Source organism: Rhinatrema bivittatum, chromosome 7 (assembly GCF_901001135.1).
Source record: "Rhinatrema bivittatum chromosome 7, aRhiBiv1.1, whole genome shotgun sequence".
NCBI lineage: Eukaryota > Metazoa > Chordata > Amphibia > Gymnophiona > Rhinatrematidae > Rhinatrema > Rhinatrema bivittatum.
In genome coordinates, this window is record NC_042621.1 from 11946879 (window position 1) to 11966207 (window position 19329).

At 45.4% G+C, this 19329-nt stretch overlaps 1 long non-coding RNA gene across 1 annotated transcript in view; it reads left to right on the forward strand.

The window, feature by feature from the left end:
• Positions 1 to 16276, forward strand: part of LOC115096114 — a 56887-nt gene extending 40611 nt beyond the window's left edge. Inside the window, exon 3 of the long non-coding RNA XR_003857973.1 lies at positions 16152 to 16276. This is a non-coding gene — a long non-coding RNA (uncharacterized LOC115096114). The remainder of the gene's footprint in view (positions 1 to 16151) is intronic.
• Positions 16277 to 19329: the final 3053 nt, after the last annotated feature.

A 19329-nucleotide genomic window follows, 5' to 3' on the forward strand; every position in this document is an offset into this window, starting at 1 on the left:
ACTGATTGGATGCCGCCGTAGCGGTAACTATGCCATCTTCCAGACCCAGTACCTCTGCCTCCATGCCGGTTATACGGCCAACGGTTGCTTTACCAACACTTCCTCGATTCTCTGGAAACCCCCTGTTGTGCAGGGGATTCCTAAACCAATGTTATATGCATTTTTGCCCGCAACTGGCCTATTTCTCAGACGTCATTACCCAAACCACTTACATCCTCTCCCTATTGGATGGCAAGACCTTGGCCTGGGCTTCGACCTCTTTGGGAGCGAGCGGACCCAGTCCTCCAAGATCTGCCCGTTTCTTGCCTTGTTCTGCTCCATCTTTGATGACCCTGGCAGACACTCCGCCTCCGCATCCACACTTCTATATCTCTGGCAAGGTACCCAGTCCTTAGCTGACTATGTCATAGAGTTCCGCACTCTGGCTTCTGAACTGCATTGGGACCTTGATTGTCTTCGAGCCATCTTTCTGGAAGGATTAAACCCCGTATTAAAGACGAGTTGGCGGCTTGTGAGTTGCCTTCATCCCTCGACTCCCTAATTGACCTTGCTGGTCATATCGATCGGCGTCTCCAGGAACGTACACAGGAAGTCCAAATATCCAAGAAGCCAAGCCTACAGCAAGCTTGCGCCAAGTTCAATGCTCTCCACCCCCTAGAGTGGCCTCACTTCCCCAAAATGAGACGGCTGAGGAGCCCATGCAAATGGGTCAGGGTAAGATCTCACCCGAAGAATGACGCCGATGCCAGCGGTCGGGCCTTTGCCTTTACTGTGGTAACTTCGGATAAGCTCTACCCACCTGTCCCATGCATCCGGGAAACTCTCGGGCCTAGGTTCAGCAGGAGGACTGCTCCTAGGTCTGACTTCTCCATCTCCTCCACTAACTCTACCTGTCTCAATCAAAATTGACAACCAAGAATTCCATACCTTGGCCTTGGTGGATTCTGGAGCCGGAGGCAACTTTATTTTGAAGCAACTCATGGAACACCTTCGGATCCCCATCGTCCACACTCCGGTGCCTTTGCTTCTTTCCTCTATTCACGGAGAACCCTTGCTCGGATGGGTCACCCATGTTACTACCCCACGCCACCTTCGAACGGGATCCCTGCATGTGGAATCCCTCTCCTTTCATGTGTTGGACAAAGCCATACACCCGGTGGACTTGGGTCTGCCGTGGCTACAAAAGCATGCTCCCCAGTTTGACTGGGCAACACTGCAACTCTCTCGCTGGGGACTCCAACTGCCTGGAGTCTGTTTCTCCCCGGTTTTGTCTGAATACCTCACTTCTGCCTCCCGGCCTTCCGCCTCAATATGCAGCATTTGCTGATGTCTTCTCCAAGAAGGCCGCTGACACCCTACCTCCATGCCGAGCTTTGGTTGTGCCATCAATCTACTTCCCAACACAGCAGGATTTACCCGCTGTCCTTCTCAGCACTTCCCATTCTGTGGGTCCTGGCTCAGCGCAACCTAACCTGGACTCTCTGCCGGCGCTTCCAGCTCCTCGGGGCCAGGTTCAGTGCCAGTCTACTTGTGAGTTTCAACGGCAGTGCCCGCTGCTCCTGGGAATCCCCACGGTTCTTCTCCTTGAGGACTTTTGCTATATTGCCTTCTCTCTCCGGGATTGGGCTCAGCGTAGTACACCTACAGACTGGGCTTCGGAGTCCCGCTCCTTGGAGCAGCCCTCTACGCTGCTACTACAGAAGATCCTGTCACTGGCTTGCCATGCCCCAGGCAGTACCCCTGCACTGCTACTCTCCAGGCACTGGCTACAGCGGGTTCCCCGCTCTAGCTCTTATCCAGCGTATTAGTTTGTTTCTCCACATCTGCACCTCCTCTCCTCGAGGCCACTCCCACGTGGACCTGCTCTACTCCCTTCAGAGCTGCAGTGGCCTTGCACTCCCTGGGACTCCTCTCCTCCTTCTTCCAAAAGTGCTCCTGTCTCGAACTGTGCCTAACCTCTCTAACACTCTCTGCACTCACTCGCCTACCCTCTCCAGGACCAGCCACACAGGGGCACTCCTAAGTCCTGCCAGCCCCTGCACCCATGGGTTCAACCTGTGGGGATCGAGGGTCGGCACAGGTGAGGTTCCAGCTCGCCTCTGTTCCCGGCCAGCCTCGCCTCCCGATGGTGGGGACCTGTGGGGCCTAACCCTTCAGGTAGCAACAATCCCACCTCGGGCCAAGGGTCCACAATTCCTTACATGCAGAACCTGTTGCTGAGGTGCCGGGTATAAATCCCCAGCCCACACTGATGTCATCTCCTGACGACGTTCCTGGTTTCCCACCACGGAGTCCCTGACATTCAGTGCTTTCTGTGTGCGCGTGCCTAAAGGGGGGGGGGGGTCAAGGAGGAGACAACATGGTGGCGTCCTTGCCGCGGAGTGAGCTGCAGCATCTGAGGGTGAGCATGGCCGGTCACGGGGTCGTCCCAGAGAGTTGGCCAATGTTACATCAGTAGAAACTAACATAATTGTACCAGTTGCCCTCACTGGTTTAATTACAAAGAAAATTGTTTTGAAAAAATTGAACTGTTGAGACCAATGATTAAGGTTTGGAGCGGAAAACACTTTGTGAAGTCATTGAAACTGCAAGCAATTGCAGGCCAAATCACAATGCCTTGTTGATTCCTGTTTATGATGGTCTCTATATGAAATTTATATTTGATCATTTTGTTGTTTGGCATATATTCTCTAAACTGTTATGTTACATGAAAGATAAATAACATACACATAAAAATATGTCATAATAAAAGTTATATATATATATATATATATAACAGACACATACAAATATATTGCATATGTGATAATAAAGGTAATGAGTGAAGAAAATCTGCAAGAATGACAGGAACCTCCATAAATTAAAGGTCCCAGGCACTCTGCTATTCCCGATGCATACCCGAAGATAGGTGATGTCTTTCCTGCTGTTGATTTATTGTTCAAGTGTTGTTCTTTGTGAAATTAGTACTATGTTTTAGAATTGCTTTATTCGTAATATACTGCTGTTACAAATTTACTCTTAATAAGAGCTTTTGCCATAGGTACAAAATGGGAGAAAACTCCTTTACTGAATAGTAGTATTCATTTTGACCTGTTCCAAAATAAAGAATGGATTCCAATGGTTTGGAATTGCACAGAATTAGTTTGTGCAGTAGTGGATAATTTTGTGTAACTGTCATGGGATGCTTCCTGTGGCCCAATTCAAGTACCCATGGGATCACCAACCTGATCAAAGATTTCCAGAAAACAGCTTCTTTATTTTCAATTTAAAATCTGTTTCTTCACATATACCAGCACAGTTCCTGGCTCCTGAGGCATCAGCGCAGTACACCTACAGACTGGGCTTCGGAGTCCCGCTCCTCGAAAAATGTATTGGCACTCTGTTAGAAAGATTTTAACCAAATTTAAATTGTGATGGTGCATTACTAAATGACGGTATAGAAAAGATTTTAAATAAATAAATAAATATCAGATATATATAGAGCAAGCATTTGAACACAGGCTGACATACACTCTATGCAGCAACCAAGCACCCTTCTGTTTCTTGTTCTGCAGTTAGTCCTTAGCAGCAGGCTCTCCTGTCTCCTTACTGGGTTATCCCCCCACCTGGAGTGTCAGGTCTCAGCTAACATGATCTGTTCTGAATGGCCTTTCAACAGGTTGTCCAGTCCTGCTATAGGGATACCCTCTCTCCTAGAGTAGTAGTTCTGGGTCTAATAAAACATCCTCAGACTCGCTTCTGATTCTAAAAAGGATGAATCTGTATTTCCCAATTACTATCACATTCTTCTGGGGTCAGCATCCTCTTACTCTTTGTTCCCGTTGAGACTACAACTTCCAGAAGCTTCCAGTTCTCAATTCCTTTCTTTCTTAAAGCGGCACTAACTCTGGGTTTCTCTTTACAGTGTCCCCGTGCTGTATTATTGTCCACATTTATATGGGAGATATTTCTTTCTTGTAATCAGGAATTGTTGTTGCAGAACACACACATCCATATATATTCCATACAATCATTCAACCACCGCCGAACTCTACATTCTATAGAACAGTTCAGTCACTAAGGGCTGGATTTTCTAACGTCGCAATGGTTTGGTTTGTGAATCGAGCGGTAATGCGGGGCGGGCCTGCGAAAGCCTGCAGCGATCGCACCACCACGGTGTTTTCCCTGCCGGCTTTCACACCCAATAGCGCCGCCATGAAAGGTGGCGCTATCGGGCGCGCTACTGGCGACCATAAGGGGGTCTTACCTTTTCGCTGCCAGCGAAGTTTCCGCGGTGTCTGCCCTGACGCCACCCCGACTCCTCCTCCTTCTGGTCCCGATGCCACCCCCGACTCCGCCCCTATTTAGCTATCGCACGGGAAAAGGAACTTTTCGCGTGCGATGCGCTTACAAAATGACCCCCTAAACTAGCATTAAAAGCATTACCACAATAAAACTGAAAAACCTCCCATTTCCTTGTTACTTTAGAATCCACTCTCTTCCATCCTTTTTAGTCTCTCACAATTGTACGTGAGATATGGACCACGTAATCAGTTTCTGTTGAGAAAGCCGGACGAAAATGCCGCAGTGTTTTTGAATGTGCATGTCTGGCCGCCTTCGCCATACAAATCCAAATGGCCAAGTCATTTTCCTTCCAGATCAAAGAGGGAAGTGGTAAAACTTAAGACATCTCTACTGGAGCCCACCTGGGCATTTTGTTTTATTTAGCAACTGCTCACCGGGAATTCACTTTCACTCTTAATGACTCAAAGAAAAAATTTGCAGAGCCTTCTTATTGCTCAGAAATTCCTGACAGAAAAAGGAAAACCTAATTATAAAAAAATGACATGTTTGTTTTTTTTTTCAGGACAGTAATAGATTTGTAGCACGTTTTCTTAGCTGCTGTAGGTTGATCGTGCCAGTTTTTTCTGCTGCTTGTCTTGTGAACGGCTCAAGCGATGCTTCATTCCAAGGAGCAGTTCCATTGTATCAGGCCATATCCTCTGGACCCCCTCCTCTCTCCCTTCCCCCTCCCGCATCCCCCCTCATGCCTGGTGATCACCTGATCTCCTCTCCCCTCTCCCCTCTCTTTCACTTGTTCTGGACTGCCAAGGTATCCTGTGTGTGCATACAGTTCTCTTCTAGGTAGATCCGATCTGGAAGCACTTGAAGTTTCCTTACACATCTCCACTTCCCCCCCCCCCAGGGATCAATGCCTTGATGGATCACATTCAAACACATTCAGCGTCTCACTGAGAGCGTGTGAAAGGGCAACAGAATCATTTTATTCTATCCATATCCATTTCCTGCCACACTCCCTGCTCTACAGCTATTGGTGTGTGTGGTCCAAAGGGAATCGAGCTTCCCAAGGTCAGGAGAGAGGTGGATGAAAACCAGTTGTGAGGTTCTGAAACTTTTTTCTATTGCCACCGAAGACGTCGCAATAATCTTTGCTTTGAATGGCAGTCATTTTGCGGTCTCTTCCCTCCCCTCCCCCTTTCTGCATTTGTAGATGATGTGAACCACCGTTCACTAATTCACTATGCTAAGACGTGCAGGTTTATTTGAGATCCCTAAGGGCAGTATGTCTAAAACATGACCCTTAAATCTCATTTGCTTGAATATTTAAGGCTTCAATTTCTTGCAACTTCTAGAAGGGGAAAAAAAATCCAAAGGAAAAAAAATAATGAGAACAGTAAAAAGATATGCACAAATTATGATGGAAATTTAGCCTGGCTCTTACATTTTGGGCACAAGCTCCATGGAGGTTTACTGTATGTTTTTGCTTATTATGTTTATCTGTGGATTTTTCAATATTTTGCCTTTCAAAAGATGCGGGAAATTAATCATTTGGGGAACAGATGCACTATTTCAAAAACCATGACTGCAAACTTCCTCACAGAATTTTTGCTGAAAACTGAAATCTGCCCTTAGAGAGGGAGGTGGGAACCCAGAAGCATTGTGTTCAGGATTAGGGATGTGCAGTGGACACTGCTGTAGAAGAGGGGACCAGTACATCGGCTCACCTGCTCCATTCAGTTAAATCAAGAAGTGAACTAAGGTCATTAACTGAGGCTTTGGTGGATACAGAATGGATGTGCCCAGAAACAGCATAGTTGTGGAGCTATTTAACCAGCAGTGTATTTTTTTTCCTCTGCAAATCCCTTGCACAAGCATCTTTCTAGGAATAATGATTTTTACGTGCAAGTAAAAGGAGCTTAACTGTCCAGGCTTGTCTCCTTTTGCCTCAATTGGCCAAAAATAACAAGAAGATAGAAATTTGGAATGATTGCTACTTCCCTCAGTTCTGGAGTGGGAGCCTGGGTGGTGGCAGTTTGGTCTATTCTGTCTCGTGACAGTTTAGCCTTTTTTTCATATGTAGTTCAACTCTGCAACATTTAATAACTTATCTTCCATCTCCTCAAAGGCCCACTATCGGTGTAAAAAGAACCAAGAGCAAAGCTTTTCACATTCTCCCATGTGGGTCACTCATAAATAAACTAGGGGTGGGTTCCAAGGTGGTTTACTGGTTTGGAAACTAACAGAACAATTGACAACAGAGGGTGCTAATAAATGCAGTTCGGTCTGTGGAATGAAGGGTGATCAGTGGAGTGTGTTCTATGGTTGATTCAATGGTTGATTCTGATCAATATTTTCATGGGTAATATTGCAGAGGGTTGATAGGAAAGGTTGCCTTCTTTTGCAGATGACATTAAGATCTGTAATAGAGTGGATGCCCCTCCTGAAAAAGAAAGAATAGGAGCCATCTAAGAAAACTTGAGGAGTGGATGAGTGCTTGGCAGCTACAATTCTGTGGAAAAAAGTCCAGAACCATGGATTTGGGGTGGTGTATGAGGGAGTGGAGGGTACGTTTCTGATATGTGCCAAGCAAGGGAGATTCCTTAAGGTGATTATATCTGATGATGCAAAGCAAAGCAAAGCAGTGCAACAAGGCCAGAGGAATGCTAGGGTGCATGAGAGGAATAACCAATAGGAAAAAAGAGTTGGCGGTACATCTGTAAAGGTCATTGGTGAAACCTCGTCAGGTGTATTGTAGAAAGGGAAGAATACTGGACAGACTTGATGGGTCCTATGGTCCTTATTTCCTGTCATGTTTAATGTTTCTGTTTACTGACTTTTGTTTCTATGTAATCTATAATTGTTAAAATGCAAATAATTAAGTAATCAATGGTATCAATATACACAATACACTCTCTGTTAAATACATGCATATGTCAGAAATGTGCCATTAGATTGGTAATAAGTTGATTCAAATGAACAATTAAATTGAAGTCCCACTTTTAATAAAACTTATATGGTGGCTTGACCAAGGTGCCTCAAATTAAAATGAAAAGAGTCGTTAACATGTTGAATAGTGCACCATATACAAAACATGTAATTATAAGTCATGGAAGGCATGTTGGAATAGATGGAGTTTTAGTTTGGTCCTGAGTGCAGAAAGATGGGGTGATCTCTTGGGCATGAGAGGGAAGTTTGATCCAGAGAGTAAGTGTGAGTAACAAGAAAACTCATAAATAAGAAGATATTCCTCTGGTCCTAGGAGTGAAGAGAAAAGCATGTGAACATGAGCGAGAATGAGATGGCAAGTAATGGAAAAGGAGAGAAGAGAGGTAGTTGGGCACAAGACCATGAATGCCTTTACATGTGATAGTCCAAAGTTTAAACATGGCACAAGATCCAAACAGGCAGGCAATGCCAAGCTCTCAGCAGAGGAGTAACAGAAGGCAGAAAAGTAGGCATGTAGCAATGTTAAAGAAGTTGTATTCAAAATAGAATCAGATCGACAAGAATGTTGTAATAGCAGTTCAACTGAGGAAAGAACACAGTATGGAGAAGGAGACAGCAGGCTACGAAAACAAGAGAATACGTTTCATAAATATTGCATAGTTGATAGTGGAAAGGTTGATTTTATTGTTCGGTGGACCCCTGGCCGAGACAAGGTTGACACTATCTCCAGGGGAAGGCCCCTGTAGGTCCTCATCATTGGGAGGCAGCTTCAGGAGAGAAGACCCAACAGGACCTTCACCTATACCAGCCCTCGTCCCCCGCAGGTTGAGCCCTTGGGTACCGGGTCCAGCAGGACTTAGGCGAGGCTCTCTCAAAGAAACCAATCCCAGAAGGAAGAAGGTCGGAGTGAAGTCAGATGTACCAGAGGTCAGGGCAGGCAGCAGACGAGAGGAACTAGGCACAGTTCAAGAGTCGGGGCAGGCGGCAAATAAGGAGAGTCGGAAGACAGGCAGATGGTCGGGGCAGGCAGTAGACAAGCAGAATCCGGAGACGAAGCAGGGTCAGAGCCAGGAGAGCAGTCCGAGGGGGCGAAGAGCAAGGATGAGGACTGGGAGCAGGAAACATGATTGCAGGAGTCAGGAACGCAGGAACCAGGAGCAGGAATGCAGGAACCAGGAGCAGACAACACTCACTCTGAAGAATAGGACCTGTTGCCGAGGTGAGGTCCTGTTGTTCAGGCAAGGGTTAAATAGTCCCTTGTCCTGATGTCATCAGCGAGGTCACGGGAGGTTTCCCCGCCACTGGTCCTTTAAGAGCTGCGAGGGATTGCGTGCGCCTGGGGGGGGCCAGAGTGACGCCGGCGTCGGCAGTGGTGCGGCCGGCCTGGGCGGCCCGACAGGGCCAGGAGGATTGCGCGGCCTGGAGGCGCGCCGGGGCCGGAGGTAGGGTTGCCGGTCGCAGCATCCCCTGGCCGGTGAGTGCAACAGATTTATTGTTGTTTGGTTATGTTCTGATGTTGTATCATAATTATTTCCTGTTAAGTTGTACCTTGTCTTGTTGTGATTAATATTTGGGAAAGGCGAGTTGTAAATTCTAATTTAATTTAAACATAAGGTAGAGATGTGGGAACAGAAAATGGAGATGGATCATTAGAGATATCAAAACTTTTAGCAACAGTCAGATGCAGAGAGAGATCCTGATTTAATGGAAAAGAAAACCAGATGGAAGATGTGAAATGAGGAGATTTTGGGAAATAGAGAACTTCAGTTTTGGTAGAATTAAGTGTTAGAAAATGAGAGCTCATCCTGGCAGCTATTGAAGAAAGGCAGAAGAAAAGCTGAATTGAAAGGAGAGAAAAGGAAAGGAAAAATTGTCTGTCATCCAATTTTAATTTCCTTATGGTCCATATCATACTAACAAAGTAGCAAAGAAAGCAAAGGCAATCATAATATAGAGAGTTCAGTTCAGCCACAAACCAAAGTACTAGTAACTACTTCAAAGAGATATTATCTATTACATTATGCTAATGATATTGACAAAAAGGGGCTTGAATTATGAAAAGTTTTTTTTACATTCTATGCCTAATGGGAAAATTTACATAAATTAGGTTCGTGGTTTACAAAATGTGATGGAAGCTTGAAAAACAAAATTCCCTTTATAGAAATCTAAGGGACAAGTAAGTATGCCATACTGGCCATTCCTCTTTTCAGATAATGTGGTCTGTGATAAGCTCTTGAATGCTTTTTATTTCCACCTAGATAACAAAAAAAACAACCCCCCCCCAAAAAATAGTAAACAAGGCACTGGTATATCATTAGGCTTCCCATTCACAATGGAGACAAAATGGTGGCATGTAGTGCAGCTGCATCAGTGACTCATATCTACATCCAGTTCTCCATGGTCTCCTAGGCTTGCTTTTGAATGGCTTTTTGGAAATTTTATTAGCAAAACAAACAAAAAACATAGAAAGAAGAAACGCCCTCATAAAAATCAAAATGTACAATAGCGTTTCCAGTGTTAATGGACTTGATAATTGTAATGACAGTACTTGTCATCTCTATGTCTTTAAGTACATCTGACCTATATTTCATAGTCATTATGTGTACTATGGGATTCATGCATTGGCCTGGGATTAACCCATTTTTAATGAACACTAAAATTAGAATTTGACTGAAATCCACATAAATGGCTCGACAGCATGTTACAGCTGTCCCTAGGGAATCAGGGGCAGCTCAGATTTAGCTACAGGGCATTCATGAAAAGAAATGGATTGGCACACACAATTTATTTTTTTCTCTTTGAGCAAGGAATGTGGCTTTTGCTCAAACAATAGTTCCACCCCCATTTTGCTCCTGCCAAGCACCCCCACTGCCCCGGCGAGCACCCGGGCAATCGCATATGAGGGCTGCTTTTCAGGAACCTGCCCCGATACAAAAATTCTCTAAAGTGGAGCATTCGTGGCAGCATCCCAGAAAAAAAATCCGAAAAACTCTTGGTCATTTTACTCCTGCTAGAGCTGAACTCTTTCGTCCTGTAACCCCCAACAAGTGGATCGAGGATTATTTCCCATGCACGGTAGACAATAAATGCAAGTCAGCCGCACAATTCGTTTTGAATCTGTCAGGAGGAAATTAATTAATAGCGTTCTGATTGCGCGGTGGCAAGGGAAGCTGCACTTTCTGTTCCAAAATGATGATTTGGAGGGAAAGAGCCGGAGGCGGAGCCGGAGGCAGGCCAGGTGCACCGGCGGCGGTTTTTCTTAGCGCGCCCGGCCCTTCAGAGGGGCTGCCAAGTCCCCAAAGCAAGGAGGCGGTTGACCTCGTGTGTGTTTGAGGAAGCAGATGAGGGTCTAAGCACTTACCTGATCAATATTAACCACAGCCCAGCTCTCATATTTAATACATTTTTAATTTCACTGGTCCTTATCGACAGTCTTGCTGTTTTAAAATGTAAACCAGCTCTGCATCCTTCCTTTATTTTCATTCTCTGTAGTTAGACTTAACCGTAGCTGCTGGGTCCTTTTTTTTTTTTATTTCTTTTGACTGCGTCTGTAAAGCTTGATGTGGAATTTACATAATCGATGAGGCAACCCTGTCACCCTGAAACACAGACTCTTTAAGAGAATAGTTTTATGCAGATTAGTTATTGATGGTTATAATGATTAATTGGCCCCAAGCCTTTGTTAATATGCAATTGTTGTAGTGTAGTATGCATTTGTAATCATTTTGGTTTTAATCATTCAAACATGTGGTGGTAGCTCCTTAATTGTATACATTAACGAGAGGCTCCAAATATTAGGATTTTGCCAGCAAAAGCAGGTAGTTGCTTAAGCAGTTTAGGAGGCTTGTATAGTTTGTAGTTATGGTTTGAACGTAAATTATAATGTTGTGAATTTTACGTTTCACGGAACCGTTCTCATGGCGTTACGAACGGCGGTGTGTATCCTCGATAACAATCTGCGGACGTGCCGGTCCAATGAATTAATCAGAAGATGCAAATAGCAATAAAACCCAGAGGCAGCATAGGGAGATGGGAGAGATGGGAGAAGGAAGCTGGGACCAGGCAAATTTTAATTCTTTTTTTTTTTTTTTTACATGAATCAGGTAAAATGGTGCAAGAGAAACTCTTTTCTCCTCGCGTATTAATGATGATGCTATTGATAAAGTCATAGCACTGTCAGTATTCTTCCAGTTGTAGATGACACCTTCCAGGATCCCCCCCTGCTGTGACTTTTAATTGTGATGCTGTGCAGACGGCAGGTTTTAACCTGGGCACACAGTCACCGACCTGGGCACCAGCGGCATGAAGTGGGTGCTGCTCTCTGAGTGGGAGGATAACTTTGCCAGGCGGCAAGCATTTTGCGACCTTGTGCGTTGAATTGCCTTAACTTCAAGCCCAGAGCACCACTTGAATTAAATCACTTCTTTTTTTTTTTTTTTTTAACCACGAAACGCTGTGAAAAGAGTGTGGATATCCCAAGCAACAACTACTAGAGTGGTTTTCAAGCTTTCTGCTGCAGATGTGTTTACAGGGAGCCGAAGTAGTGTGATGGCCTCCTCTTGGCACCTCACATTTTCAGATTTTTATACTCCGAATGCTGCCTCTTGACTTGTTCAGATAACAGAAGCCGGCATTTGCTTCAAGGAGGGAGAGAATGAAAATCTTGTTATCCTAAATTGTAGTTTCCCAGAAAGGAGCACTAAGGCGAGCTCGTTGGACGCCGCGTCCTGTTGATAATTATGTACCGATGATGAGCGGGTCCCTGGCACGTTTAGGCCTGTCAGTACTGCACACCTCTCCTCCGGATGCCCTCGCCTCCGGGAGGATCTTGGGTTTTTTGTTTGGTTTTTTTTTTTTTTCCTGGGATATTTTCTAGCACAGGGCTCCTCACCCCTGCCTTCTTCAACAGCGCAGTTCTCCATTCTCCTCCCCCCCCCCCACCCCTCCACAAGATGGGGCCATGAAGGCAAGGTCGGGGGAGGGGGCAGGGATCGGAGTGCCTTATGAAAGGGCTAAGTTTTGCCGGTACCTTCCAGTCAGAAAATTACACAGAAAACAAATTCTCCCCCCCCCCCCCCCCCCCCCCACACACACACCCAGTGAAAGAAGAAGGTGTTTGCTGCTTTTTGGAGTCATTTTCAAGCTTGAGTGCGAATTTCTTTTCTAATTTTCAAAGGGAAAGTGGGCGCCCATCCTTCCCCAGGCAAACTGCCACTGGCGAAAAGTCTCCATGGACTTTGGCACCTGCATTGTGTGTCCTTTTTTTTTTTTTTTTGTGCTGGTTGAAAATTTTCAGTGGAAAGTAACTCGCATCAGCTTTGACATTTCAGTCGATTGCACCTTCTTTTCTGATCCTCTGGGAAATGCGCAGGGGGGGCTCACCATCTAAGACGATAGCTTGGAAGCGGGCGCACACTTCTGCGTGTTCGTCGGCCCGCACCCAGAGACGTGGCCGTTGTATAACATGCGCGCGTACGTTATAAAATAGCCTGACCGCACGCACCTGCCCGCGCAATTTTAAGTGGACCCGCGCCTATGCGCACAAATGTCACTTCTAACGGGTATCTGGACGCATGCACTGACGCCATTACCAGTTTTACCACTTCATTCCCAGTTTGCCCAGATAAGGAATAGGACTTCCAAACCCCCCCTAGTTTACTAGCCTTCCTTCTCCCCTGTTAGCCCTGATCCTTAAAACCTCGCCCATCTTTTTATCTTTATTTTATAATTTGCACGTCATCCACGGCAGAACTGAAGTTGCGCAGCAGGGGACCCTGGCGTCTGCATAAGTATTTATGTGCAGATTTCAATGTAAAATCCAGTAATGCCCATGCACTGCTTCTTCTCTGGAACTTTACATTTGTGCGCAGAGTGGCAAAGGCGCATGCGGGTTTTAAAATCCTGACTTGTGTGTGTGTATCTCCTGGTTTTGGCATGCCTGAGGCAATGGAGGGAGAAGTGACTTGCCCAGGGTCACAAGGAGCAGCAGTGGTTCATGGTCTGCTGCTCTAACCACTAGGCTACTCCTCCCCCATTACAGCATAGGAAGGCCGAGCTTGTAGAGTAATTGCTTCTGGTTAACAAGGTGAGTTACAGAACGTAACTAAGGTATAGATCAGGCTTATATGAGCAGTTTTCGATTGAGATAAAGCAGCTGTCACTTAAGAAAATAAAATCATTAAGTTCTTTAATCGTTCCGTCTTTTATTTCTATCTGGGGGGCAGTACTAGCGTTTGAAAATATTTGAAAATTCCTCCTGCATAGCCAGTCCCACCATGATGGGGAGGGATGTTTTTAAGCTCTCTGCATAGGTGCAATGTCCACAAGTACAAATCTTCTCCCTACTATTTTCCCTTTGGAAACTGCCACAGGTACAAAGCACACAGATTTTTACTCCTTGCTGTTACCATGGGTGACATTTCTATGGAACCTTTAGGGGGAATTTTCAAAGGAGTTACATGTGTAAAATTAGCAATTATATGTGCAAGTACATTGTACTCATGTACATGCCACTTTATGAACATCAAAAGCACATGCAACATGCATAGTTTTGGTTTCGCATAAACATTTACCTATGCAAAAAAGGGGCAGGCTTTGTGTTGTGAATGTTGTTGTACACTGTGTCGGGCAGGTCATAGGAACCGGTTTTGCAGTATATAAACAAAGTGAAAGGAAAACTTAGGTACCACAGGGACTGACACTGGGACTTTGCTGTATAAATTATCTGCAAGAGGAATTACAAGTGAGGTGAACAAATCTGAAGATGGCACAAAATTATTCACATATTTTAAAGCAGCAGCGGAGTGCGAGAAACTGCCGAAGGACTTTGTGAGATTGGGAGCCTGAACAACTGAATGGCAAATGAAACTTACTGTGGGAAAAGTACATAGTGATGCACATAGGGCAAAATAATCCCAACCACAGGTATACAATGCTGGGTTCTGTTTCAGGAGTCACTCACCACCCAGGAGAAAGAACCTTGGACTTCTGGTGGACAATACATTGAAATCCTCAACTCAGTGCGTGGTGGTGGTGGTCAAAAAAGCAAATAGAAAGTTAGGAGTGATCTGAAAAGGAATGGAGAATAAAAACGGAAAATATCATCTTGCTTCTAGATCGAGCCACGATGCGACGGCACCTTGAGCACTGTGTGCAGCTCTGGTCGCCCCGTCTCAAGAAAGACAGAGCAGAACAGGAAAAGGTGCAGGGGAGGGTGACAAAAATGATAAAGGGGATAGAGCATCTCCCCAATGATGAGAGGCTACACAGGTTATAGCTCTTCAGCTGGGAAAAGAGAGAGGGGACATGCTAGAAGTCTATGAAATCACGAGTGAGGTGGAACAAGTAAATAAAGGACTATTATAATATTTACCCTTTCAAATAACACTGCAAGAAACTGACAACCAGCAGATTCAAAACAGATAGTAGAGAGAATACTTTTTCATTCAGCACACTGTCAAGCTGTGGAATCTGTTGCCAGAAGATAGGGTCAAGGCGATTAGCAGGATTTAAAAGAGGTTTGGATGAGTTCCTGGAGGAAAAGTCCATACAATATCATTAACCAGGTAAGCTATGGTTATCCCTGGCAATGAGTTACAAGAAATTGATCTTCTTTTTGTGGTCTGAGTACTTGTGAACCAAACTAGCTACTGTCAGAGACAGGGTGCCAGGCTTGATTCTGTTCTCAGAGACACACAGCAGTTTGGCTTTGCTTTGCTATCTTATATCTTTTTTTCTGGCTTGGCAGGTCTTGAATCAGCACCCTGTAGCGTGAATGTTTACCTGGTGCTGCATTCCTTTGTCTGGTGCTGCCTTCCATCAGGCTCACTACTACTGCACTGCAAGTTTGCCTTGAGCCCACTTCTTTCAGCCGATTGAACCAGCTCAAGTTCGCCAAGATTGTCTCTACGGTATAGCTCCCTGTTTGATCTTTGCTTCCTGCTGGTACAACAGGACTTTACCGATCCTGCTCTGCTATTCCTCTCTCTCTCTTGTACCATTCCTGTTATAGTTCCTATCAGTTGTGATCACTGCTTAGTTTTCTCTTCCTTTTCTCCCGTTTCCTTCGCTGACTGCCCTTGCCTGCTTCCCGAAAACAAACTCATTGACTTTGGCCTTTGTTTGGAGCTCATTCTGTGCTTGTGTTTTGGTTTTTCTTTTTTGGCAGACTTCATATTTCTTGGCTTCAGATACCGTCCTCAGCTTCCCTGCTTGACTTCTGAATGCTATAGTCGTGTTCTCCACCTTTTCCTCAACCATGATCTAGCAGCTTTCCAGAGTCCTCTCAAGCAGAGTTACTTTATAGCTCCAGGCCGCTAGTTAGAGGCTGGGCCGGTCTTGGTTTTACTCTGTGTTCTATGCATTGACTTATAATTTCGGTTTCTTTAAAGGAAAGCATGGAATGGGTAGCGATGGAAGCTGGCTCCAGATTTTCAGGACAGCCCTGGTTTTGCCTCCATGGACTCGTAACTGCGGTGTTCCTATTGATTTCCCTAAGAAAAGGGAAATCCATGCAGACAGCAGAGTAAAACCAGGAAAGAATCAATCATTGGCAATCCTAGGGATGGGTAAAGAAAGCAGGACCAGCTCAGTCCCTCCCTGCAGACATGGAGCTGTACAGTGCTCCGACAAGAAAAGATACTTTTTTGAGGTGATGGAATCCTATAGTATACAGAATAGCACACAAATATCTCACGAGCAAGCCTGTTTCTCATATGTGCCTTTCCTGATGCTAGCTGTGGTGTCTGAATTTTGCAAATATTTGGCTCCTCTTTCAAGATCAAGTAGCAGGTGCTTAGTCATCTGATTTTTTTTTTCTGCTGCTGTTATTTTTCTTTTACTGATTATTTTAGTGAGGGTAAGAATTCTGTTGGTTCATCTGTTTGTGCTTGAATTTCCTCTATTTTATTGTTTGTTTTTTTCAGGAACTCGACCCGCTAGCAGAGATGTATGTTTCATTCAGGCAGCATTGACTGATCATCTGTCTTTCACCCTGACAGCTCGAAGTGGTTGGTTTTAGACTTTTGATTCACAGAGAAGCATTGATGGCTACAGTTTTAATTTTAAATTAAAACGTGCTATAAAACTGCCGTGAACCGACTTTCTCAATCATTAACTCAAACTATCACTACCAATCAGAAGCACTGAAAGAGCTGAAGTATCTTTAAAATAATCTAACACTTACTCAATAACATCTGTGAATTTCAACAAGATTGATTGCAAGAAATAAAATTGCCAGGCCAACCTTCACCTCCTGGTTGTATTTCACAAAATGAAATTGTCCACTTCAGATACTTCCCAGATGCATTGGTCCTTTTTATTAATCCTAAGATTTCTATACAAATAATATATAATTATATAAAACCAATAATAATACATTGCTTCCTACCAAAACTGGGCAACCATCTCAATATTTTATTTACAAAAAATGGGAGAAAACACGTCACTTAAGGATAGATACCATTTCAAATATTTATAAAATGATTTTTCTTTGTCTTTTTTTGGTGGTAAATGAAAAGCAATTTGCCAGAAAAAAACAAAACGATAACACTAATAAGTGCTTGCACAGTAGGCAGGTCATTTCTGATTTGGGCAGGGCATGAAATGTTGAGCTGTGGCCTGTGCCCCTGACTGGACATGATGAAGATGTACAGGTGAAGGTGCTAGTATACGGGTAAATAACCAAAAAAAAAAAAAAAAAAAAATAGCAAGTCAAAATCAAAGCATGTGACCTTAGCAACAAACCCTGAGGCTCAAATACAGCAAACTCCAAATCGGCAGGAAGAAATTAGGCATCGTATAAAAGACCTGAAGTGGACAATTTTGAAAGGCTTTTAGTCATGCTATTAATGATTAATAAGACTAGATTGCCCCTTTGAATATCCCCCCTTATCAATGCAGCCTAAAGTACACATTTTGAGAAACTCGATGGGGAAGGACAAGGCAGGGGTTAGGTCAATAGGTTGTGTGGGGAGAGGAGGTAGGGGGTGCCTGTGTGGAAGGCTGAGCGAGTGGGAGGGGTGATAGAGATGGGTGGGAGTGGTGTAGGTAGGGGGCATGTGTCTGTCAGAGTTGTGCGTGTGTTGGAGTGAAGATGGTGTAGGCCAGGGCTTCCCAAACTGTGGATCAGGACCCCAAATGGGGTCCCAAAACCATCAGCTGGGGTCACAGGGGCCTCCAATGGAAGCGCTCTTCAGGTGCCAGCAGCAGTATTAGTCGTGGGGGTCGGCAGGCACTCACAGGCCCTGCATGAGGAGGGATTGGGACAGCTGCAGGGGCTGTGAGCTTGTTCTAACTCCTCAGCCCCATGCTGCCGCTGCTGCCGCTTGCAGATCACCATCGGGGGTGGGACCAGCTATGAGAGGAGGGGAGGGCTGAGTGTGCATGGGCTCCTCTCTCCTCACCCACCACTGAACCTACCCAAGAGAAAAATGGTGCCTCTCTCTCATCAGCCTGCCCTCTCTTCCCACGTTGTTATCCACCTTTGGCCCATAGCAGATGTGAAAATGTTGCCGCTGACCCTGGCCTGGGGGATGTTTGAAGGGAGGGATCAAAAGCAGGAGGCGCTTGAGGGCTGGATCAGTGGGGAGGGAGATGCTGGGAGGAGCTGGAAGGGTTGGAGGGGAGGCAATGAGGCTGGGTGTTACAGAGAAGGGACTGGGGTGAGAGAGGATCAGCTGGGGGATACAAAACGGGCAGGAGGGGTGAGAGAGAGAGGGGTTGTACCGTGTAAAAGGGCATCAGGAGTGTCGGAGGCTGGAAGAGGAGGTTCCCTGTAGGGGCGGAGGTTGAAACAGGATTGACCGGAGAAGGTGGCGATTGATTGCTGGATGAGAGTGGAGGGAATGTGGGAGGGGTCTGCAGCCCTGCTGATTTGTTTTGGTCATCCTCTGGGGTCATATTCATTTGCATGGGCTAAAATGGGGTCACCCTGGCTAAAACTTTGGGAAGTCCTGGTGTAGTTGGTGGTTTAGGGGTGTGGGGCAGAGGGGGGATGTGGGTGGGGGGATGTGTGGGTGAAAGTGAGTATACTGAGGCTGGGGGGGGGTGGGGAGGGCACTTTCCGCCTTGCACTGTCCACTTCCTATCCCTCTCCTCCTGTGTTTGTGTGTTGTGGTGGCGAGGTGGTAGCAGTGGTGTAGTTGGGTAGGAGTGGTGGTGTCGGGACGCTGATTGGGGGATGAGGGGGGGGATGAGGGGGGGATGAGTTTGTGATTGTGGGCAATAGGGGTGAGGACTGTGTTATGTATGTGGGTGTGTGCATGGATGTGGACTATGGTGTGAGGGAGAATGTGTGGATATGTGTGTGGATATGTGTGTGTGTGTGTGTGTGTATAGGGCTGTGTAAGTTGTGGGGGATGGGGGGGGGTTGGGATATGCAGAATTTCCTCCTTGATCTCTGCTCTTGTTCTCCTCAAACTCTTATCCCTCTTGTGTTCCCTCCCTTTTCCCAGCCCCCTCTTCTCTAACTCACCACCTCCTCCTTCCCTGACCCTCCCCACTCATCCTTTCTCTCCTATCCCACTTCCTTTACTCCCCTCCTCTGTAACTCCTATAACTCACCTCCACCCCCTCGCATCCTCTCCTCTCCTCCACTTCTCCGCCGAGTATGAGACTTTTTACAGAACATGAAACCCAGATAGCAACCGGTGCTGAACCATAGACTATCGATTAACATCAAGTGCTTAACTTTAAGGAATTATTTTTATTTTGTTTTATTTAGTATATATTTTATTATGGTCTTAATAGTTCTTATTTGACGTTTACTGTAACAGCTCATTTATTTATTTTCCTTTTGTAGTTTTTAGCAGTTTTCTATTTTATAATTATTGTACTTTCGAAACATTTCAATTGTAAACTGTTGTGAAGGCATGTCTGAGGTAACGGTATAGAAATGCTAATATACTAAACTAAACTAAACTTCTCACCTTGGGTCTCCTCTTCCTGCAGCTAGTGGAGCCTGGGAAATCCCCACCGGCTTTTCTAATGCTGGCTATTCTGCGCTGTTCCTACTGGCAGCGTTGATTTCACTGACACTGGGTCCCACACCCCCATGCTAATTCTGCCAGCCCTGGTCACCACCACCAGCCTGCCTGGGCTCCT